The 26,166-nt window shown below is 36.1% G+C and overlaps 1 long non-coding RNA gene across 1 annotated transcript in view; it reads left to right on the top strand.

Moving 5' to 3' along the window:
* The first annotated feature begins 6,986 nt into the window (after window positions 1-6,986).
* Window positions 6,987-26,166, top strand: part of LOC131494938 (uncharacterized) — a 151,333-nt gene continuing 132,153 nt past the window's right edge. The window contains exon 1 of the long non-coding RNA XR_009253663.1: window positions 6,987-7,106. This is a non-coding gene — a long non-coding RNA (uncharacterized LOC131494938). The remainder of the gene's footprint in view (window positions 7,107-26,166) is intronic.

Here is a 26,166-nt window from a genome sequence, read left to right as displayed (position 1 = left end):
TTCTTTACAGTCTTAACATTACAACCCATGTGTTCATGTACTTTACACTCTTACACTCAAAGTTATGATAATTTTAGTATTCTTTTCATATGAACCATGTCTTTCAAGTTAACAATTGGCTTGTTTTACTTTATTCTTTCCTTCCTTTTTTAAAATATTTATTTATTTTTGAGAGAGAGAGAATGAGAGAATATGAGTGGAGGAGGGGCAGAGAGAGAGAGGGGTACAGAGATCCAAAGTGGCTCTGTGCTGTTAGCACAGATGTGGGGCTCAAACTCACAAACTGTGACATCATGACCTGAACCAAAGTCAGACATTTAACCGACTGAGCCACTGAAGTGCCCCAAGACATAAGTCTTTATCATATTCCTAATAACTTCTGGTTATAATACATTTTCTCTGTTACACAGAAATTACCCTACTGTTCTTCAAGGTCCTGCTTTCTTTCAGACTGGTTGACTTGTTGCTTCATATTCAGCTTTTTGATTTCCTGGAGTGTCTAACTGATGCTTTTGGGTGTTTTGTTTTTTATTGAACTCTGTAACTTCATTGTATCCTCACATTATGCAATTGTATACATCAGATGATAGTAAACATTTTCTGTTAAAGAGGGCAGATAGTAAATAAATAAATAGTTTTAGTCTTTGCAAACCATTTAGTCCCTGTTGCAGCTACTCAACTCTGCCACTGTAGGATAAAAGCAGCCATAGACAATATATAAATAAATGGATGTGACTGTGTTTCAATAAAACTTTATTTACAAAAACAGGTGATGGATCAGGCATGGCCAATGGACATCATTCTCTTATTTGTTTTAGCTAGTGACTGACTTTTACCGCTTTCCTGGGTCATAGCCATTATTTTTAGAGCTCATATCTTCATCTTTCTTGATTTACTCCATTTTGCTCTATCATCAGGTAATTAACCAACAAAAGGATATTCGTGATTTTTCTGATTCCTTACTTGTCTAAAATATCTGTAGTCTGTGCTTATCATTTGATTAGTAATTTAGCTAAGTATCAAATTCTTGATTCAAGACAATTTTTCCTCAGAACATTGGCAACATTGCTCCATTTTATTCTGACATTCATGTTGCTGAAGAGACATCTAATGTTGGTCTAAATTCAGGTCTTTGTGAGTAATCTCTTTTTCCTCTCCAAAAATTTTATGATACTTATACTGAACAAGTTTCAGAATAACACAATGATGTGGCCACATATGGGCCACATTTTTATTCAGATTATTTTCCGCTCAATAAGACATTTAAATTCAAAGACTAGTGTCCCTTTGTTTTCTAGAAAATCTCTTGTTTTAATAGTTTGATAATTTGCTATTTTTCTCTTTCATCTTTTTTGGAAATTATTAGCAGAAAACAGAATTCTTTGTTTTATGGTTTTTATCTTTTCTCTTAAAATTTTAATTCTTGTCCATTTGTTTGTGTTCAGGAACATTCCCACAGTACTAACTCTCAAATATTTTAATTGTTTATTTAATTATATTTCTAGTGCCCAAGAATCCTTTATATTCTCCAATTCTCCATTTTTCTCACCACTGTATGATTCTTATGAGCCTCAGATAGCTTTCTAGCAGTCTCTGAAGATAGACCCGCTGTAAAAAGTGACTTTCTATGACTTCTCTGCTTTCTCCAGATCTATTTTTCTCTCTGTATACTTGATCTTACTCCAGGCTTTTCTCTGTTGACAAGTGGACCTTGATTATTTGCTCGTCACTATATAATGTGGCAGCTAAGAAACAGACTGGGAACTCAATTCACGTGGGCAGACTGTGTCACTTGGCACACTTAGCTTGGAGCTGAGTGTGCAAGAATCTGGTCACTAGTGTGGGTGGACTCAAATATTTGAACATGGAGAGTTTTCTGGGATGGCATCAGTCACACTATTTCTCATGCAGTTCATTCAGTTTCTTCAGAGAACAGTGCACACGTATGCACACATGTGTTAGTGTGTGTGTTTGAAAGAGGCAGAGACAGAGAGATCAACAGCGAAAGTAGGTAAAGGTGGTCTAGCTGCTGGATTCTGCATGCAGGGAGAGGTGTGGGGAGATGTTTGTTTGTTTGTAATAAATAGTTTTATTTGCACTGTGGCCCATTTTCAAATAAAATCTTACATGAAACTCATAAGACCAATAAATATTGCTGATATCCAGGAAAAGAAATACAAACAGGAGCAGGAAGAAGCTGCTTCTTTGTCAGCAGCGCCTACAGCACTGTATGGCTGGTGGTCTGCCATGGGCATCTTGGAGGTGAGCACACTCACTTACAACATTCAAAATATGATCAAACATGGTAGAGACATGGCAAAGTTAGCCATATTTAAAACAAACTCCTTTTCTCTTCAGAGTGGTTCTCGATCCTGAATGTACATCACCACAGACTGTAGAAAGCTTTTGTTTTTGTTTATTTAAATTAGATGATAGGACTCTTGTTTTTGGAAGTCAGTAAACATTGTTAAGATGTTATAAACATGCAACACTTTACCCGGGGAGAAAATGTACACATGTTTATAAGCACAATAGTTTGCATATCTTTAAGGTGTATTTTTTAGTCCCCCAGGTATACCATTAGAATGTCCATGGACTTCACCTTAACTTCTCATAATCTGGAGTAGAAGAAAGCATTTTTCAACATAGTTTTCTATTTTATTTTATTTTATTTTATTTTATTTTATTTTATTTTTTATTTATTTATTTTTATTTATTTACTTTTTATTTACAGACTTATAATTTCTCTTGTTGTCATCCAGCCAGACTTTTCACTACCAGCCTCTATAGTGTTTATTGTTTTGAGTCTGGGACTCTTCAGGGTTCCTCTGATCAGTTGCCATCTGTTAGCCCAGTTCTCTGTTTTCCAGTTATGTGGTGAAATTTCTCATCTGCAAATGAACACCCATCATTCTTTTCACTGCTATCAAGTAGATCTTCTCAATTCCTTCACTAAGTTTTAGAAAGTACCATGGAAGGGTAGGGTACAAATACTCTCAATTTGACCTGGAAACCCTGATTAGCATTTTCAAGATTGAGGAAGTTCTTCACAGTTCATTCTCTTATAATCAGCATAGAAATGTATAAATGCCTGTTTCCCACATCTAATTTGTGAGACATCTTTGGAGTCATCAGCCAATAAAATCGTTCAAATAATGGTATCCTATTAACCTATAAATCATGAAATCTGTTTTGTCCTTCAAATGTATCCAGATGTTTTTAAGATCACTTCAAAAGTATCAAGCTCTGTCAAACTTATTCTGAACTGGTTCTGTAATCTAATCAATCATGAATATACTGCAGAGATCAAGATACAGAATCAGCATGTTTTAAACACTAAACTCTAATTTTTACTTCTCTCCTGTGGATCCAAATAGAATTGCATGTCAAGGATTCAAGAGATGAAACACCTAGTTACTAATTAGTAGTCTTTATGCGGTATAATCTGGGTATTATTTTTTTCTTAAGAAAGTGGCAATACGTTTATAATGGCCCTGGTGTTTCTGTGTCAGCTTCCAAGTTGCACTAAGTTGGATTTCAGGAAAAGTAATTTTTCTATCTACACATGATATAAATACACTCATGATTCTGAGAAGTTGGTTTATCTGTAAATAGCATAAATGTTTTATTTTTCTTCTAGCATTTATTAGCACAAAATTTATATATAAGCTTCAACTTTTTTTGAAAACTTTGTTTTTTTCTGAGTTTCAACTATATTCCTTAGTTTCTAACTCAAAATAATTCAAGACCCAGGAAGTATGTCTATTTCAAGGTTAGAAGAGCATTTGTATCTCAGACCCTTTTATTCGAGGCTTTAGAAATTCTTTTTCTTTTCAGTGGTGACTGTAAGATTTACACATACTGTATATAGGTGGATATAGATATATATCAATATCCATACATATATACATATGTAATATGTACATATATCCATATGCATGCACATATGCATATATGCATATATACATGTGCATATAATATATGCACGAATATGTGCATATATGTATGCATATAATGTATGCATACATATATATATGTATATATGCTTACCTAGTTATGATGTGGGCTTAAATTGTTTTAAATTTTCAAAATTTTGTTTAAATCTATGATCTTATTATATCCTGTGTTTTTCTGGTGATATTATGTCAGAGTTTGAAAATATACGTTTATTGAAAATATTTATTGGGGTGCCTGGGTGGTTCAGTTGGTTAAGCGTCCAACTTCAGCTCAGGTCATAATCTCACAGTTCATGGATTCAAGCCCTGTGTTGGGCTCTATGCTGACAGCCCAGAGTCTGGAGCCTGCTTTGGATTCTGTGTCTCCCTCTCTCTCTGCCCTTCCCCTGCTCATGCATGCATGCACTGTCTATCTCTCTCTCTCTCAAAAATAAATAAACATTTTAAAAACTTAAAAATATATATTTATTTGTTGCTATGAAATTTATAGAATGGGAAATCCATATTTATTTGTTAATACTGTGTAATTGATACACTTTTGAGTTTTAACAGTATGTTAAGCTTACTCATTAGCCCCACTTTTTATTATAACCAGTTGACAAAAATATTTCATATAATTCAAGCTTTTTGTGAGCTAACAGATCAATAGCTATATATGTATATATGTATATGTATATGTATATATATATATATATATAATGTAATGTATGTAATGCATTGATATATGTAATAAAATGATGTCTTTAGACAAGTTTTGAAATGTAGACATACCTTTGCTGGAAAGTTACTTGAGTAAATGGCCCAAAGGATTTAAAAAGTTGTTTGCTTACTTGCTTTTTGTTAGTGATAGTTTACTTCTTAAGGTATGGTACCCAAATCTACTTTTAATAAGTTCAATAGCATGTATTATTATAGGTTTTCTTTCTTTCTTCAGCAAGGCTGCTTCTTGTTATGATTTGCTTCTTTCATTTCCTATTCTTTTAGCTCTTATTTTGCATAAATTATTTTAGGTGATCTTTTATTTGTGTCTTTATTTCAAGCCACCTCAAATGTGTTTTTGAGATATTCATGGAATAGATTGATAGATGATAGAATGATAGAAAGATAGATGATAGATAATACTCTCCTTCAGTAAAGAATACAGGTCCCCAAATAGGTGTCATTATTTAGTCTTTTTCATTATGTACTTTTTGTCTAATATCATAAAATGGAATGTTACCCCTGCATTTTCTGACAGACTAGGAAATTGTGTTTTTATCCATTTGAAAATTTTACCTTGAACCTTTTGTCCTACATGACAGCTTTAAAATAATGCTGCTTTTCAGACTGTATTGCCTGCAGCTGCTTTTTTTTTTTTTTCCTCTGAGCACAGCTCTCATTTTTGTACCTTCATTGCACATGTGGATCAAGAAACAACTGGCTGCTTTTTCAGTAGACTGTTCTTGGGAACTAATTTTAGAGTCACAATCAGAGACAAACAGAAAATCAAAAGGCGGCCCTTTTATTTACATTCCTCTGATCATCTGCTCTTTGGTCATTTTATACATCTTTCGATATGTGGATACAAGAGATGGTGGTGACAAGTCACTTAATAATTAGGAGGTACCCATAAAATGAATGTGGTTCTGGTGTGGTTGTCTTCAGGCGTTTGCTCTTTTCTCTTCTCCTCCACAGCTTGCTGAAGGTGAATCTTAAGCAAGATAAATTCAGCTTACTGGATGAAGGACATTTCTTTTTGTCAAAGGAGATTAAAGCCGTTCAGTCCAAACACCTGTCATGCATACCTAGCAATATACTCCAAGTGCCATTTTCACTCCCGTTGCTTCTAGTGCTATCGGCATAGCTAATCACGGTTCATTTTTTTGTGTTATTATTATATTATCAGTGTAAATCTAGGAGGGAAATGCCTGAAATATGTCAGATAGTATCCTAATATAGCAGGTGGAATTGTAAAAATTACAGATCTAGAATGTAAAATTCATTCATACATAATTATGGTCTTGTTGATAGTTATTGAACTTGAAATTCAGTCATATCATCATAAGTTATATGAATGCATATTTTAGTATATTTCATAATTGTTTAACAACATTACAGAAATAATGAAAATGGACTAATACTGACGTAACTGAAAACTCTCATGGTTCTATAATTTTAATTTGATAATTCCCGAAGAGTTTTATTTGAGAGGAATTTTCATATAAGTTCTCAACAAAAAGTGCTTCAAAGGGATTGCTTTCTTTTGATTTGCTCTAGGACTTGAGGACATAGTAAGTAATAAGCAAGCTTTGTTTTTAGTAAGTAGTTAGTTCTCATCAAAATTGCCATTCTTTAGAGAAAAAAAGAAAAAGTATGTATTTGCACACAGGGAAACAGTAATGTAAAATAATTTCCTCCACATAGCATTATCTCTGTTATTGTAAGCCTGAAGTTATTATTCAGATATAAGCCAATTGTTTTATCAAGCATAGTAGTAAATTTAAGTGATAAGTCTTTCCAGATTTTGCTAATATGGACGATAACTTAAGCATATATTTCTTTATATAGCTTCAACATCTATTTTATACTTGAAATCATAATTTTCACGAGATCGTTGGCAAATTCTGAGAAAAGTTGCATAAAATATTATATGATATTCATCTATTATTATGATGCCATACCATGAAACTTAACATGCAGATCTCACTAGCTTTTCCATTTGCTATGATTGTGGAATTTCGTCTCTTAAGCAACCATTTATTACGCTCACAGATTTGGTTGTCAGACATTCAGTCGAGGCCATGGGGATGGCTTGCCTCTGCTCCATGAAGTCTGAAGTCCCAGATCGAAGTCTTGAAGGCTGGAAAACAGGGCAGCTGTTGGCTCAGTCGCACACACATCTGGCAGGTAGTACAGGCTGCTGGCTGAGACCTTAGCTGATGCTGTCAATTAGAATTCCTGTAAGAAGCCTCACTGAGTGGCCCAGACTTGTTCACGGCACGTGGGTTGGTCCAACGGAGCACATCTAAAGACTGGGGGAGCCAGGTGAAAGTCTGAAACTTACTATGACCTCGCCTCGGAGTTTCCAATTCTGTCCCATTCTCCTTATCAAGGCAGCCTTAGCCTGCCTGATTTCAAAGGTGGGGGCTGCAGAGGGAGATTGACTGATAGGTAAGTAGCAAAGCTCCAGAAGAACTTAGGGGATAGCTTCAATTTCCCTGGTTGGTTTTTTTTTGTTTTGTTTTGTTTTGTTTTGTTGTTTGTTTGTTTGTTTTGCCACTGGGTTTCCATTACTGGCAACTTTCTACATGTAGTAGTTGCTAGATGGATTTGTTTAGAACCTGTCAGTATAGTTCTTAACACATAGTGGTTGGAAGTGTCTTATTTTTATCATGTCTTTTTATTGAATGCTACCAGACTGTTACAAGAGGGTGAGTGAAATAATTCATCATTTGCTTTAACGGGTTACTGTAGAATTATTACTCTAGAACTCAAATATTAAATTATGTTAAGAAAAGATTGTCTGCAAGGAGGATTGCAAGGGCTTTCCCATACTGAGTATTGTGCAGTGAGAACAAAACAATAGGACACTAAGCATAAATTGGCACATTTTGTCTTGCAACATATCTGAAGTCAAAGTTTGCCCAGGGAATTTAAAATGGAGTCTGACCAGAACCGGAGGATGGATTTTGCTCTTGCAGCAAGGAAATGAACACAGTGTTGATCAGAATGTAAATAATAAATGCAAAAACCCATTTAAAATCAATCTTATTTGAAGGTAGAAAACAACAATGTAATTCGAATTATAATTGATTTAGTAAATTATAAATACATATACTGAATTTATTTCTTACACATCCATAATAAATGTCATCCTACATGGTATAGAACATTTCTCCAAATCATTAAGTTAATTTGGGGGGATAAAAAAAACACAAAAACTCCATATTCTTTCAAACATGAAGATACATACTCTACTCTAGGCCAATATAAAGAGTATATACTATGAACCACAATCTAATCAAGTACTCATACTTAATTTCATTTCTCTACAGACTATATTTAATATTACTTGCACAAGAAAAAAATATTGTGCAAAATAGCAAGTGCTATAGGTAAATATGAATGAAATTCTCAATGTAACTTTTTAAAGCTAGAATATTCAGAATTACTGCATGTTCTACTCTGCAGGTCATGATTTTATAAAATATTTTTTCTTCCCCAAACATGCCAGTGTTCAATCCTGATTTAAATTTATCCTTATCTTTCTAAAGAAGTAAAGCTATAAGTAATTCTCCAAAAGCAACAATTTTCATCTTTAAAATTAGATTCCATCAGATCACATCAGTGAAGATAACTAAGACCACGGAATCGTCTCTGTACATAAAATGCCCGCCATGGGACACACTGGGGACTTTGATATCAGCTGGGGTTTTTTCCTGTGTTGAGCAAGTTCTGCATTATTTTTAATGCTGCAAAAGCTCTCCTCTTCAGTCTTCTGCACAATCTCTTGAGAACGTGTGCCTTGGTGTTGGGGTTGCCTGCATGATGATGCCTTTCAGAATATCAAACTGTTACTGAATTCTGACTCGTAGTGTTACTAGGAACAGAGAGTACTTCACTTATCAGTGACTTTTTATTTTGTGATGCTGCTGTTCTGCTCAGTCTCTAAACGTCAGATGGCCAATTGATTCTACTAGATACAAAATGCACGTGATAGTATTGTTTTCAAGTCCTGTTGCTTTTACCCTCTAAACACCAGCTCTTCACAGCTTTTATACAACTACTGCTTTGATTTTTGCTTCTATCATTTCTTTCATTGGCTATGATTTGCTGTTTGTCCTCAGCTCTTACCTCACCTCCCCCACAATCATCCTTTGTATTATTCCCTAAATTATATTGCTTCTTACCTAAAATTTCTTATTGGCTCCATATAGTGGTCACAGAAGATAGTTGATATGATTTGTCAGCAGGATGAAGTAAAAAAAGAAAGCCCACAGTCTTTTTTCCTGGCCCACCTACATGACCAAACTCTTCTTACACTGTTCTCCATTCTTCCCCCTCTCCTTCCTCCTCCTTACCCCCCTCCCTTTTTCCCTACCTCTATCTCTTCCTTTCTTCTTTTATTTACTCATTCCAGAAATATGTGTTGAGATCTCACTATGTGCTAGGCACTCTCCTAGGCTCTGGAATACACTCATGAGTAAAAAAGACCAGTCTTCTGTTAGGCATATAGAATACTGAGGGGAGATATCCTTCCACCAGATCACAGTTCCCATGTGTGTTAAGTTGCGGCCATGAAAGGTACTACAGAGCAGCACAGTGTGAAAAAAGGGTACACAGTGGGAGAACTTTACCTAGGCAAAAGGGATCTACGCAGGAAGATTCTACAGGCTGTATTTACTTACACGTGGCATGAAGTAAGAAATCTGTAACTGGTGGTTTTCATTTATTCAATTAGGGACCTACCATACTATGCTAGTGTTGGGGAAATAAAAAAAGAATACAAACTATAGAGACTCTACTCTCTCTACGGTAGTTAATTATCCAAGTTAGGGAGGCAGGAGCTAGGTCGAGGGCTCTCTTGGAGGAGGTAGTAATGACAGATGAGATGGAGTTTGAAAGCCTAACAAGGATGACAAGATAACAGCAGATAATTTGTGTCCTCTCTCTTTTTTCTTTTTAAACCTGACAAGAGATCGATCAGTTGTATAGATCTTTCCAAAGCACCAGCTTTGGGTTTCATTGATTTTTCTGTATTGTTTCCTTGTTTTCAATTTCATTGATTCATGCTGCACTTTTAAAATTCTTATTTCCTTTCTTCTGCTTGCTTGCTTGAACTTTTGTTTGCTGTTCTTTCTCTAGCCTCCTAAGGTAGAGAAGATTAGATTAATGTTTTTAGATCTTTCCTCTTCTCATACATACATTCAGTGCTATAAATTTCCTTCAAATCACTACTGACTTTATTGTATCCCACAAATTTCTGTTTTATTTTTAATCTGTTCAAAATATCTTTTCATTTTTCTTGAGACTTCTTGACTTGTGTGTTGCTTATGTTGCTTAGAAGTGTGTTGGGTTAAAATAATGCAACACAGAGGCCAATAGACTGAGGTGGCTCTGATGCCTTGGTAACCTACCCGAGGACACTGAAACCTAAGCCAGACTCAGTGCACTGGTATCTGAGAAAATGAAACTTAAGAACAACCAATCACATACAGCCAACTGGGCTTTCCCAAGTAAGGCAGCTGCTTGAGCTACAGCCAATGAAATAACTTCCTTGCTCTGCTCCCTTGTCTTCTCTACAAAAATCTCTTCCCTACTTCCTATCAGTGAATCACTCCCAACCACTTGCATTGTCACTGCCTGATTTGCATCAATGAATGCTCAACTAAACTGTTGAAAGTTTTAATGTGCTTCAGTTCAGCTTTTAACAGTTCTGGATAAAATGCTTTCCCAGCCATGTTGAGAGGAAACATGTAAATTATGTGATAGGAATGACTTAAAAAGGAAGAAATCTATCATTGACCTTGACAGGATTTATAGGCAAAATATACTGGTGAAGCATTTCACAGTAAAGAAAGCTGTCATGAGTAATGGTGTCAGGTCAAAAAGGAAGTTAAGTTTCTATTATTACAACTTTGAAACATTAAGTTTCTTAAAGAATCAAAATATTAACAAATCAGGCCACTATATAAAAAGATCTTAAACATTTTACATAACAAGAAGAAAACAAGTACCCAGTTGGAAACCTCTATTTGCTAAAACATACCATTTTTGGACTAAATCTGTGTGGATGGCCCTCTAGTATATAAGGTACAAATCTGATTGTCGAGATCTGCAGATAAAACCCATCTTCCCCGTTTATTCTTTGTGTCTTCTTGGCATCTTACTTAGATTCTTTGAGTTGAAGTTCCTCATACAATAAAGAATACAATGTTTACCTCAAAGTGTTGCTGTAGGAATAAAATAAAAAACATGAATGTAAAATAATGTGTACAGAGTAGGTGATCAGTAAACATGAGCTATTTCTCCTATTGTTGCTTTTAGAAGGCTTCTGATCCAAGTTCATGATTAATATAAGATAAATCTATAGAATTTCTTCACACTCATCTATTTCTGTGTATAACTTTTTAATTTATAATTATACACTTTAAGAATGCTTTAAGAATCTGACACATTGAAAACTCTCTAGAATCACTAAAGTAAAAGTTCCACAGCTCTGAAGGAAAACAAATAATAGCAAAATTATCCTATAATTTTAGTAATTGTCAAGGTGGCACTACAATGTCAGACTAATTCCTTTGGAAAATCTAAATTTTCAGTATATTTCTTTGTATTTTAAATGTGCCAGATGAAATGTGATTGTATATTTACATGCTATAGTTATTACTTAGAAGAAAAATGATCTATGTCATGTAATTTCCAAGGAAGCAACAATAACTTAATTGTGCTCTTGTTGATTTTAAAGTGTAGCATGAAAAACATCCTTGGAGACTTCCAAAGATACACAAAGTACTCCTAACGAGAGCAATAGAAACACCAGGAGAATCTAGCTGTGAATGTATTCCAAAAAAGCTTTTTACGTGTTAAGGGACCCAGTTTAATTCATAGTGTTACAGCTGTGAGGTTAATGTGCAGATCTGAGATTTTATCACAAAGGACCATTATATGTACTTAACATGCCACTTAGTCCTATAATTTCCCCTTTTATAGTAATGCATAGAAATGCACATACATCTTAAAGTACTAGATGAGTGTTGTAATGGTTGTTAATAATAACAGTAATGATGAACATGACAATAACCACTATTTATTAAATGATCAAAATATGCTGGGTCCTTTCTTTAGTGAGCACTTTGTACACATCATCTCCTTGATTCTCTCAACAACCCAATTAAATCGATGCTATTATTATCTCTATCCTGAAGAAAAGGAACCTAAGGCTTTAGTAGATAATTTGCTGGGGAGGGTGTTTTTGGTTAAATACCCGGTCGTCACTCCTCGTGTCCATGAACTTATTCCTTGCCAAAGAACATCAGGTTTTTTTCCAAGCATGAAAACACCTGGAGATGTTGGGTCCTTCTCCAGCTCCAGGACTAAAAACTGAGTGGTCTCATTCCAGCATATTCCTTCCATCTCCCTTGGGATTGACTGAGAAGTGAACTTGAACACATATCTACAAAAGAACTATAAGGTCTACTTTTGCTGCATGACTGGTAGGAAGAGTTTCTCACTTTTTAAAAAAAAGCAAACAAACAAAAACCGATGTTCTATCTTCTGGGCTTTGAGTGTTGTGAGGGCGTAAGACCTAGATCTGCTATCAGCATCTTGATACTACAAGATGAATGAATGTGAAGACAAAGCCCTCAAGCCATCTCCCATCCAACACCCCAATACCAATTCCTCTTACCCTGCTCTATTTTTTTCCCATAGAATGCATCATTTTTAGCATACTATATAATTTCCTGTTATTATATTCAAGGTTTATATGTGTTATGCATTATTATATTCCTTGTTAATATATGTTATCATACATCACTATTGTGTTCATTCTTATATTATAGCTTCATTCCCTGGCAACAGTGTAAGTTCCACAAGAGCAGAGGTTTTATGTCTATTTCGCTAATATGTCCTGAGTACCCGGAACAGTGCCTGCCACAGGGAAGGCTCTGCTGAAGACAGCAGAGTGGAAACAGTAGAAAAAAACCTGGATCACTGAGGTACAGAGCTAGCCATTCATCTTACTGCTACGCTTCCTGTTTTGTGAATAATATGTTCCCTTGAAATCAGAATTATATGCGTTTGGGCACTGCTTTATTCAGAGTCAAATATATCAAAAAGTAATACACCTACCAAGTTTTTCTGCTAGGAAAGATCATATATGAGATTCAAATGCATAGACATACACTTGTATGAATTTCGAGCTGGACACTCAAAACCATATTTTTTTTTTCACCAGCATGCTATACTGCACCATGGACATATTAATGAGAGATGCTGTGAGATCACCTTGAACTGGGAGAAGGAGGTAGAGTGAAGTAATCATTCCATGAACCATAGACCTACTGTGCATTAGGCATTGGAATGGACACTAGGAATGCAAGGGTTCACTGAACTTGCTCTTCATTCTAAGACTATACAGGGGGGTATACAGTGGACTTGGGGGAAGCATGAAGAAGTAACCTACCTCTCTCAATTAGGATGCTTTTAATAGTGAGCAACAGAAAATCCCAATTGAATTCATCTACTCAAACATACGTGGGGGGCGCCTGGGGGGCGCAGTCGGTTAAGCGTCCGACTTCAGCCAGGTCACGATCTCGCGGTCCGTGAGTTCGAGCCCCGCATCAGGCTCTGGGCTGATGGCTCGGAGCCTGGAGCCTGTTTCCGATTCTGTGTCTCCCTCTCTCTCTGCCCCTCCCCCATTCATGCTCTGTCTCTCTCTGTCCCAAAAATAAATAAAAAACGTTGAAAAAAAAAAAAACATACGTGGGATTTATCATTTCATATAATAAGGAATCTGGAAGTTGGTGGTTTCAGGGTTGTTCAATTCAGAGGTATAATAAATGTTATTAAGGACACAGATTCTTTCTGTCTTCCTGCTCTGTCACCCTTAACTGGCTGTTTTCCTCATTATCTCAAAGTGGCTCAGTAATTCCAGCCATCACAACCTCCCCCACATCGATGTCAAGTAGCAGGAAAAAATAATTAACTTTCCTTTCTATTTTGCCAGCTTTATTGAAGTAATATTGACAAATAAAATTGTAAGACATTTAAACAGACAACATGATGATTTGATGGAAGTGTACATATACATCGTGAAAGGATTCCATCACCTCACGTGTTTGCTTTTTTGGGGGGTGGTAAGAACATTTATCTTAGAAAATTTCAGTCATACAGTATGTATTATGAACTATAGTCACCATGCTATACATTAGATCCTCAGACCTTATTCATCTTATAACTGAAAGTTTGCTCTTTTTTAGACTGATCTCTCCCTACTTCCCCCACTCCTAGCCACTAGCAACTACTCTTCCACTGTTTTCTGACTTCAACTTTTTTCTTCCTCCCTCCCTTCCTTCCTTCCTTTCTCCTTCCCTTCTTCCTTCTCTTTTTTCTCTTCCTCCTTTTCTTTCTTTCTTTCTTTCTTTCTTTCTTTCTTTCTTTCTTTCTTTCTTTCTCTCTCTCTTTTTTCCCTGCCCCCCCCCTCTTTTTTTAAGATTCCACATATAAGTGATACCATGCACTATTTGTCTTTGTCTGGTTTATTTCACTTAGAACAATGGTTTCCAGTTTCATCTGTGTTGTCAGAAATGACAGAATTTCTTATTTTTTAAGGATGAATAATATTCCATAGTGCATATATACGCTACATTTTATTTATCCGTTTATCTATCAACTGACAGGTTGCTTCCAAGGGAACTGTTCCACGGGTAGCTAGCTGTATAGTGTCTCTGAGAAGAGGGAGCTGAGGCATTTCCTATGTTGCCATTTTGGTCAATTGCCCTTCACTCTTTAAGCGCTAAGGAAACCTCGCTAAAATATTCCCTAGGCAGATGTATTGTGTGTCATTGGATAGATTTGAATCATATGCACATTCCCAAGCCAGGCAAGGGAAATAAATATAATAACCATGATTAATTTGGGAAAAGACAGACTTGTGTCCTGAATCTGCAAAGGTTTACCGGAAGTAGGCATTTTATCTAGAACAAGGTCACAGCACAGGGCTGATATCTGAAAAAGTAAGAGAATTCTTCATAAGAAGGGTAAGGGGGGATGGCTGTTGAGTGGACCTCAAGTGTTTGTGACTTTGGTTTAGTTCTCATGTTACATGATCCTTCATAGGCATTTGACAGAGTCACTCAAATCCTTTTCTGGATTTCTATGAAACAACTTTCTGTCAGCCATTTCCTAATTATTGTAAAAGTTAAATATAATCAATATAAAACAAAATATGCATATATGGTTTTGGGTATTGTGGCTACATTAAAAAAAAAAAAACCCAAAGCTTAGTTTAGTTGCTTAAAATAATAATACTTATTTCCCATTCTTTTTTTTTTAAGTTTATTTATTTTGAGAGACAGAGAGAATGTGTGTGTGTATGTACATGTAGGCAGAGGAAGGGCAGAGGCAGAGAAAGAATCCCAAGCAGGCTTTGCACTGTCAGCGTAGAGCCCAATGTGGGGCTCAATCTCACGAGTTGTGAGATCATGACCTGAGCTAAAACCAAGAGTCAGATGCCGATCTGACTGAGCCACCCAGGTGCCTCCTCATTTCCCTTTCAGTCTGCATCCTAGGCAAGGCTCAGTAGGAATATTTTGTGTTAGTTCCACTGGGTGCCAGGGTGGCTGGAACGGTGGGGCTACGATCACTTGTGACTCATGCATGTGACACGTGAGCTAAGAAGCAGCAGCTGGGGCTCCTTGGCCGTCTTTCCCATTCTCTGTATCGTCTCTCCGTGTGATCTTTCAAACTGTGCCCTCAGGGATTCCAAGGTGTGTCAGCTGAGAGAGAGAAAAAGGGAACCAGGAAGAAGATTTATGTGGCGTCAGGTGTTACATAGTGTTGCTTTCACCATAGTCCTAGCATTCACACACAGGAGGAGGGAACAGAGAATTCGGCTTTTGTGAGGAGTGTCAACATCACATCCAAAAAAGAACATGTGGAATGAGACGTATTAGAGCACAGATATTAATATGTATTTTTAGAATATCATTAGTGATATTGTAAAGATTATTTGGGTAGGAAAATAGAAAACATTATGGAAAGTTTAGCAAAAGAGACACATAGATAAAACCTATGATATATTAAAGTACTTCCAAAACTAAATTAATTAAAACAGTACTGATGGCATATACAAAAATCAATGAAACCAAATAGACATCTTTAGAGAAAGGCCCTAAAAAATGTACTATATTATGTAAAAAGTATGACAAATCAAGAGGAAGACTTCTAAGTAAATATTGTTCATACAATTGTTTGCAAAATTAAACTCCAGAGGAGTTAAGGACAACCAAACAAAACGTTCTATTACCTAAAGGTAAAAATGTTAAAAATGCACAATTATCAGATATTTAAAAATGAGCTGCTTATTTAGTATATAAGAAGATATTCAACAATATACATAATCAAGGAAACCCCTAGCTCCACACGCAAACAGTATGCATTAGAAAGAAAATCAATTATGTCGGTATCAGTTATGTCAAAATCAGGTAAAATAGACTGAGGGCAAAAGAAGTATCAGATATAACATGGACATTGAGTACTGATAGAAGAATCAGAAACACGAAACAGTGAGGAATCTATATTCACTTGAGAGCAGAGCTTTAAAATCATGCAACAAAGATTGACAGAAGAGACAATTCCACAAACACTGTTAAAAATTTTAACACGTCTCTTTCAACAATTGATAGAATTGTGGCTACAAACACCTAAAGCTTGGTTGCTTAGGATAACAATACTTATTTCCCTTTCTTTCTTTTTTTTCTTTATTTTAAGAGAGAGAGTGCACATGTGCATGCGGGCAGAGCAGGGGCCTTGCCCCTCACAAATCACACGCACACAAATCAACGAAGCAACGATGATCTGAGCAATATTATCCCACTAACATGACCCAATTGATATTTATAGAACAATACATGCAACAATTGAAGATTACATATTTTTGCAAGTGTGCATAGCACATTTGCCAAGGTAAACTGTATGCTGGCCTGTAAAAACATTTTCTTTTTTTAAAACTTTCACTATAATCCTATTAGTTCCAGACATGCAGTGATTCATATAGTGGTTCAATAATTCTATTTCAAGATAAGAGTGCTAAAAATATTTTCAATACATTTCAAAGAATTGAAATGTTTAAAAAAGACTTTTTTTTACTACCGAAGTAGCAAAGGTAAGAAATCATTATAATAAATTTAGAAGCAACACAATTGGTGGAAAATAGCAAAACAGTTAAGAAAATTATCTACTTGATTTATGAAATGATTAAAAACAATTGAGTTTTAAAAAAACATTTTGAGTTTATAATAATATGAGAAATTTTTATATTATGTAAAACAAAAACAAAGTCAGTATGTAAGTTCTACCTACCACATGATCACCGTAATTGAAAACCTTAAAGTATAGACGGACACTTCTGGCTACGACATGTTAACTGATACTGGAGTTGTCCTTTTGGTGAAGATAACAGCAAAACTGAAAAAACATATATAAAGTAACTGTTTTCAGGCATTGAACATCAGGCAGCTGAGGAATGTGAATCTTGAAAGAAGAAAAATACCCAATGTGATATCCAAGATAGGTCACCCTGACTTTATGACTGGAGACACTTTCCCATTGTGGACCAGTGTTCCTACTGAATGGAGGAAGACTGGATATTTGGGGTTTTGAAATGTTGGAAATTTATGTGGCAGAACCTGAGCAAAGGGAGGGGAGGTGTAGGCTGGCAGGGAGGGTAGAACCAAATGGTAGGGGGGCAGTTAAAATGGTGACGCGTGGGATCTTTTGAGGAAAAAATGACCCGTGATAAATTTCCTGTAAAGAAGATGGTCACGGCTCTCTGAATCTAATGCTCGAGTTAAGTTCTTACTCATAAAGTGCTCTTCTGCCATTTCTCTTTTATTACAAGTCTTCAATAATTGTCGCCTATGCACAGCAGTCCTGTGTTTGTGGTGTTTGACAGAACAGAAGTGGGTGGAAGAGGGAGAGTGTCTCAGGAAACTGGAAGTTATACTGAAGAATTTAGTCACAGAAGAGAAAGGTCCTATGTCACCAGGTCCACAGGACATACCTTTTCTAGTCTAATTTGAAGTCTATCTCAAATCATGTTTCATAGAGGTAAATAAATTCAAATGATGAGATGCAAAATGTGCTGAAATAACACAAAACTTAATGGATGTAATCATTTTATTCATAAAATCTGAAATTCCTTCCTAATCTGCATGTGATGGAAGACAATTGGGCAACTATTAAATAACAACACATTATTAAAGGGAAATATTAGCTTACAGATATTAAACTTAGGGTATGGGGTTCACTAACACATTCACTGACGTGAGAAATGCTGACAGGTTGTAACTGCACGGTACTTATAATAGAACTAACAGAAACCACCTCTGGGAGAGGGGAGTGGTTCTAGAGGAAATCCTCTGGGGATTTCTTGCTGATTCACCAAGTCAAATGCCCCTTACTACAAAAAGGCCTCACTGGAGTCTTTGTTAGATTCTATAAGAATCTGTACTGACTGGTTCGGGATACCTGGGTGGCTCAGTTAGTGAAACATCCAACTCTTGGTCATAATCTCATGTCGTGGTCATGGGTCAGGTCATGATGTCACAGTTAGTGAGTTCGAGCCTTGTGTGGGGCATCTGTGTTGACAGTGTGGAGCCTGCTTGGGATTCTCTGTCTCCCTCTCTTTGTACCTCCACTACGTACTCTCTTTCTCAAAAATAAATAAACATTAAAAAAAAAAAAAAAGAATCAGGGCTGGTCAAGGCAGATTTGCTAAGGTGTAAACCATAAGGGCAAAGAGAGGCACTTCATGGTACTTAGAAAGCTTCAAGAGTGACTTAGAACAACAGCATACATCTGACTACTATAGTTGGAAATGAGAAGCTTAAAAATAGATATGGCTTTTTATTTAATCATGCCATTTAGGCTCTTCTTTACAATGACAAATTGTGCTGTATACAGGAAAATATTTAAATCGCTTAAATAAAAATTCAGCACAAGCTGCTCTTATATTTGCATGGCAATCATTTACTGCTTCTGTAGAAAGCATGAAAATCCTCTATGCTCTACTGACATTATGCTAGATAGACTGACATGTAAGGGTGCATCTGGGCTACTCTCTGCTATCTGATCAAGAATTAGAGATATGAGGGTTGCCTGTGTGGCTCAGTCGGTTAGCTTCTGACCTCAACTCAGGTCGTGATTTTATGGTTCATGAGGTTGAGCCCTGCATCACCCTCTGTGCTGACAGCTCAGAACCTGGAGCCTGCTTCAGATTCTGTGTCTCCCTCTTTGTCTGCCACTCCCTTGCTCAGGCTCTCTAAATAAATAAATAAATACATAAATAAATAAATAAATAAATAAATAAATAAATAAACAAACAAATTAAGAAAATTAAAAAAAATAAGAATCACCACAATAAAATATTCGGTTATTGGTCGGTAAATATTCCACCTAAAAACATGCAAAGATGCCATCCTATGTAATACATATATTTTTCAGAATTTATTCAAACTGAGACACCAATTTGCTATGCATATTGTGCTAACATTCTTATTCAATTCCTTTTCCTGCTTTAATAACAAGAATGTTTAAAACAATGTATCACTTACCCATTTGGAACCATAGTCATACTGATAGGAATTCACTTAAAAGTGTACATGAAGATACCTTGGAAGGCAAGTCCCACTTCAGCAGGAAAAACTAAACATGGGGCTACTGTTTTGAGGTTTTATTATATTTACATATTTCCAAAGTCATTATTTGTTCATCAAATCAGCGTTTTCTTTATATTATCTTCAATTACTACATTAACAATAACATGTGTTATAATACCTTGTAAGTGTGCTTTTTCCACATGAATAGATGATAAACTGTGATAAACAGGATGATCAGCTTAATTTTAGAGAGACTACCTACTTCCAGAGAAAAATAGGTTAATTAAAACATTCCAGGTGCCTCAAAGGGAAATTCACACGGTACATACGACAAAAAGAAAAGAAAAAGAAAAAGAAGAAAAATGTGGGGATGAAAGGCATATATACAAAACAGGTCACTAATCAAAAGGTCAATTAAGTTTGAATCTTCTAAGAAGAAACAGACAGGGTGCACTCAGAAAAGTGTTCTCTTTATAAGGTCCACTACGATCTTTCAATTTCCAAGTTCAACAGTTTCTACTTTTAGTACTTGCCAGTAAAATTACATTAATTTTTAAAGTGCTTGGGGCGCCTGGGTGGTGCAGTCGGTTGAGCGTCCGACTTCAGCCAGGTCACGATCTCGTGGTCTGTGAGTTCGAGCCCCACGTCAGGCTCTGGGCTGATGGCTCGGAGCCTGGAGCCTGTTTCCGATTCTGTGTCTCCCTCTCTCTCTGCCCCTCCCCCGTTCATGCTCTGTCTCTCTCTGTCCCAAAAATAAATAAAAAACGTTGAAAAAAAAAATTTTTTTTTTAAATAAATAAAAATAAAGTGCTTTGCTGGCCTGAAAATATTACTTTATCCTGAATGCTCACTTGATTACTGTTTTCTGAGGATTCTCCTGTTATAACAGATAACATTATGCAAATTTTTATATGGCCACCCATGATGCCAAAATACATTATGCTAATAAACTGTCAGGGCTGGAGATAGTGAATGACAGCACTTCCATAGTCCAGATAGAAAGCCAGTTCTAAAAACAGATGTTTGGACTTAAGTTAGTAAAGTTTGTTTTTTGTTTTGGGGTGTTGTTTTTTTTTTCTTTTGGTCCATTTTACAGAAGTGGAAAACGTGTTGTCTGTGGATCATGTGGTGAAAAATATTAACTAACACAGGCCATGGAATCTTAATGAATAAGTTTCGGATGAATAAATTAATACAAATTTCCATGATGAAGGAAAGGCTTCCAATCAAATGCAGCAACTGTAAATCTGTTGACATCACAGGTGATTTTTTATTAATGACTCTTCTTGCCGTAGAAAATACCTCATATACTAGAGAGCATTGGTATCCTTCACTCAAGTTAGCCTTAGATAGAAATCTTAGAGCTCACCAAGATAAAGGTACTGTGCTCCAGAGAACTTAATTATAGCTCGGATGACTGAGAATGATAATTTCCTTGGAAAAAAGTCACCACATTAGATACAATAGTTCTTTCATTTATTTTACTTACCCAGAAAAGTCCATAAATTCTTGCTTTCCTAAATTTTCACTGTGTAGACACATGGATTATATTATTGTTTCCTAACCATTATGATAATAAATGACTTTTAACTGATAATAAAATTATAAAGAATATTGTATTTGTTTTATTACATTTATTTTTTTGTTTTATACTCTACCCATTATTAGAACTGTGCATTGTGGACTGTACCTATTCATAATTATAGCCATTATTCTCAGAGGCTCATCATAGTCAGAAAATTTCTATTCCCTGTGCTTTTTGTCACTTATTTTTTTTTAAATGTGTAGTTCACAATTTGGTTAAGTGAGGTGTTACATCTCTCGTGTTGCCTTCAAAATGGAGGTTTTCCTGCTGCAACTTACTTTTAGAAGAGCATAAACTGTAGAAATGACCCAGGCTCCTGACTCTGGAGGTTTGAAAAAATTGGATAATGTAAATAGAAAGTTAATAGATTGAGAAGATTTTGAAGTTCACTTCCAAATGTACAACAAGAAAAGCTGGACAAACCGTAAATTAAGATTTTTATTGGACCCATCAGAAAACTGAGGTTTCAGGCACATTTGGAGAGACAGGCACATCCAGAGACAGAACAGAGATCTACCTACCTGGAGCAGAAGCTATTAGGAACACTTAAATGATAGAACACAGTTTTAGGGGGCTCCCACCCTTCCGTGGACTTTTCCTCCAGGAAACCCACCAGGTTCTCACGTGACGATCTGAGAATGACCCCTTTAAGGGCTTCCTCCAGAAGGTGGGGAGTGGGGGAGAGTCGCCACTGTAAAATATGCCCAGATTGTGACAGAGGATTCCTCCCCACTCTATGCCCCTCCAGACTTCCAATCTCAGCAAAGAAGGAAAGAAACTTAGTCAGCAGAGGCCAGGGCTTCGAGGAAATAGATTGGGAACCAGGGAGGGGAGGAGGCAATGGAAGAAGTGTGGGGTGGGAGCTACAAAGTAGCAGAAATACTGTGAGGTCACAGTCCTGAGACAGTCTTCACCGAAAGACTTAGGTTTAATTAGAATATTACAAACACTTCGCTCCCCATCACCTTACCACCATACCAGTAGCTTTCTAGTACAATACCAGTGGATTGCAGCTAAAAGAACTGCCAGGATACAGACTCTCAGAAGTTGATTACAAAGAGGGGAGCCAAGTCAAGAGAGGAGACAAAGACACCAAAGGAATTCAAAGCCTTTGGTGACTATAACTACAGCAGATGTGAAACACAGCTTAATCGTAGCCACATTGATATAAATTCTCCAATGAAAGATCTGTTTACCTCAATTCCTATTATCTGATAACAATGTGTCTAGTTTTTTTTTTTTAATGTTTATTTATTTTTGAGAGAGAGAGACAGAGAGACAGAGTGTGAACGTGGGAGGGGTAGAGAGAGAGGGAGACACAGAACCCGAAGCACGCTCCGGGCTCTGAGCTGTCAGCACAGAGCCCGACGCGGGGCTTGAACTCACGAGCTGTGAGATCATGACCTGAGCCGAAATCAGCCGCCCAACCGACTGAGCCACCCAGGCGCCCCCAATGTGTCTAGTTTTAAAAAAAATCACAAGGCATGCAACAAACAAAAAACTACTCTCTGAAGAGACACAGCAGTCATCAGAAGCAGACTCAGATATAACAGATGTGGGAATGATCAGAGAATTGAAAATAACCATGGTTAATAATTTAGGGCTATAAGAATAAAAGTAGCATACAAAAGTAGATGAGTAAAGTATGGGGCACCTGGGTGGCTCAGTCAGTTGAGTGTCTGACTCTGAATTTCAGCTCAGGTCATGATCCCAGGGATGTGGGAGTGAGCTCTGCATGGAGCTTACTTAAGATTCTCTCTCCCTGTACCCCTCTCCCACCCCACCCCACTCTGTCTCTCAAATTAAAAAAAAAAAAAATATGTATAGATGGGCAAAGTATACAGAAAGATGGAAACTCCAAGAGTGAAAAGTGAATGCTAAAGAAAGAAATTCAGTAACAGAAATGAAGAATGGTCCTCAGGAAACTTTAAGTAGCTGGGAAAAGAATCAAGAAGTGTGAAGATAGGTCAATAGAGACTTCCTACACTGAAATGCAAAGAGAAAAGGAAACATTAAAAAAAAAAATAGAACATCCAAGAACTGTGAGATACTATCCCAAGGTATACATATGTATTCATAATTGAGAAATCAGAAGTGGAAGAGGAAAGGGAGAAGAAAAATTTAAAGTAGTAATGGCCAAGAACTTTCCAAAATTAAAGACAGACACCAAGCCACAGACCCATGAAACTCAGATGATACCAGCAGAATAAATTTTAAAAGCAAAAACAAAAAGCCACACACATATTTAGTCATATTACCATTCAAACTGCAAAAAGTTAAAGATGAAATCTTGAAAGAAGATGAGGAAATGAAAAATATGTGTAGTGTTACCTCTAGAAAACAAAGACTTGTCATCAGAACACATGTAAGCAAAAGAGAGTGAACTATTTAGAAGGAGAAAGCGTCAACCTTGAATTCTTTTTTTTTTCTTTCCTCTTTTTTTTTTAAATTTTTTTAATGTTTTTATTTATTTTTGAGACAGAGAGAGACAAAGCATGAGCAGGGGAGGGGGAGAGAGAGAGGGAGACACAGAATCCGAAGCAGGCTCCAGGCTCTGAGCTGTCAGCACAGAGCCCGACGCGGGGCTCGAACTCACAGACCGTGAGATCATGACCTGAGCTGAAGTCGGACGCTCAACTGACTGAGCCACCCAGGCGCCCCTCTTTCCTCTTTTTCAACCTTGAATTCAATATGCAGCAAAATGACTTTGGAGAAAAAGAGACAAATTTTTTCTCAGATAAACAAACACTGAGGGAAATCATTGATAACAGACTCACCCTTCAAGAAATGTTAAGAGTTCTTGGGGCGCCTGGGTGCACTTGGTTGAGTGTCTGACTTTGGCTCAGGTCATGATCTCCGGTTCGGTTCATGAGTTCAAGCCCCGCATCCGGCTCTGTGCTGACAGCTTGGAGCCTGGAGCCTGCTTCGGATTCTGTGTCTCCCTCCTTCTCTGCCTGCTCTCTCTGTCTCTCTCTCTCTCTCTCTCTCTCAAGAATAAATATTTAAAAAGAAGAAGAAGTAGAAGAAAAGAAATATTAAGAGTTCTTTAGGCAAGAGGAAAATGATATGGATCAGAAACTTGGACTTCTATAAAGAAAGTATCACATAAAGAGAAAGAATAAATGTTTTAAAAATCCTTATTTTTCTTATTCTTCGTTGATCTATAAGACAACCGTTTAAAGCGGTAATCGTAACAATGTCATTGGTATATGGAAAAATATAATGAATATCAGCAATTTCACAAGGGATAGGAGGGAGAAATTGGGAATATTCTGTTACAAACTGACTATACTGCATGCTAAGTTATAGTGGTATTTGAAGGTGGACTTTGATTAAAAGTGTGTATTTTACACTAGGGAAACCAATAACATTTTTTAAATAAGTGTAATTGATATGCTTAGGAAAGATAAAAATGGAATCATAAAAAATGCTCACTTAAAACCAGGAAAGGCAGAAATGAGAAAAAAGAAAAATCAAATGCAATGAATAAAAAGCAGTTACAAACAAGAGAGCATTATTAGTCCATCTGTATCAATAATTACTTTAAATGCGACTGGTTTAGATATACCAATTTAAGATTCAATTTCTAAATTTCAGAGTTTGGTTCTTTTTTCTGCTGCACGTGGTATTTTGAATTGGAAATACTTTAGAGAGCCAAGTAAGAGTTCTAAAGCTAGGAAACCCAAATCCCAGTTTCCTCCCAACTGGCTACAATCTAGCCATTATATTTAATAAACTTTCTAAACATTTTTATGCATCATCAGTTCCTTTTTATTTTCAGTAGACTGAACTTCGGCAGCTGTGCTTTGTATATTTTGTTTGTATTCATATAGATGCAGTTTATTTAATACATTTATTACTTACAAGTAATTTAATTTTAAATTAATGAAATAGATATAATTTCTTTAATTTATTACTAGTTACTACTTACTTTTAGCTTTTCCTAGGAGTGACTTCTTTCTACCTGGGCAACTCTCAAAAGAAATCTTGAAATAAGACACTAGTCAAAGTCTAGGAACTGGTAACACCTGTAGTTAAGAATAATTACTCTAGGAAATGATCCAGAAGCATTTATAGAAACAGTTTTAGAAATTGAGCAAAGTCTGTGCCTTCCTTTGAACTATAAAAATCATGTCTTTAATATTCTAATGTTAGTGTCAAGTAGGCTTTTTTTTTATACATAGACACTTTTGGTCACCAGAATTTTTTGTGTAGGTCTGATATTTACTATCATATATATCCTGTTCTTCTATTTTGATTCTCAGACATAGATGGGAGAAGGAAGTGACAGAAGGGAGGTGATGGGGGTAGATGTCTCTAGGCTTTGATGATCTGTATAGTTAAACCTGCCTTTGATTTAATTCTAAAGAAATTCATATGCCTGTGGATCTTGATTTTTATTTTTACTGCTAAATGGTACTTCTTCAAGGGATGCCATTAAAGTAAAGAAAATAGGAGAAGTCAGCTTAAAATAGTTATGTTTCTTATTCCAGAGACCTTAGAGTTGTAAGTGAACATAATTTCTAAAAAATAAAGTTCTAATATTTCCTCACTGAAATGGTGACCTAATTTTTTTCCTCTGGAGCTTATAGAGAAGAGCCGTATGCAAGCTGAAATCTATATTGTGTCTTATCATGATGTTTAATGCAAATACAAAGATTTGGGGGAATGCTTTCTCCAGAGAAAACCAGGAAATTTAATTTAATTTAATTTACTGCTAGGTAACCCAGTCTAATGATAAACAGAATCAGTCTAAACTTTCAAGTAATCACTGTAGCCTCAGTTGCATGAATTGCTGTTAATGAGTGGTATGTCTGTCTTTAGTGGTTGCCAGTGGGTTTTGTTTATTTTTTTAAGCAGATGGGTTAATTTTTTTATACATAGTAACAGCATTTATTACTCTGTGTTAGAGTCACTGTATTGACCAGGTCTGTGCACATATAATTGAATAACTACACCAAAATATATTGTCTCTGCCATTTTTATTTTATACTATAGTCTCCCTCCAATTAACATATGAAAAGAAACAATATTTTAAATAAAAGTAAGTGTTTCATCTGTGTAATTATGTTATAGTGTCAATTCCAGAGTATAAGCATGAAATGATTCCATTTTCTCCAGTAACTCCCTCTCTGATGCTTCTGTGCCAAATCCCCCTTTCTGGTTCCTTAATGCACCAGGCAGAGATTCTGCACCAACTTTAGCTGTTAAAATTTGGTTGCTAATACATGCTCTCACGTCTCCTCTGCTGGCCAAGCAAACC

Source organism: Neofelis nebulosa, chromosome 14, assembly GCF_028018385.1.
Source record: "Neofelis nebulosa isolate mNeoNeb1 chromosome 14, mNeoNeb1.pri, whole genome shotgun sequence".
NCBI classification, from domain to species: domain Eukaryota; kingdom Metazoa; phylum Chordata; class Mammalia; order Carnivora; family Felidae; genus Neofelis; species Neofelis nebulosa.
Note: the sequence above shows the minus strand (reverse complement) of the source record. Positions and strands in the feature narration are given on the sequence as shown.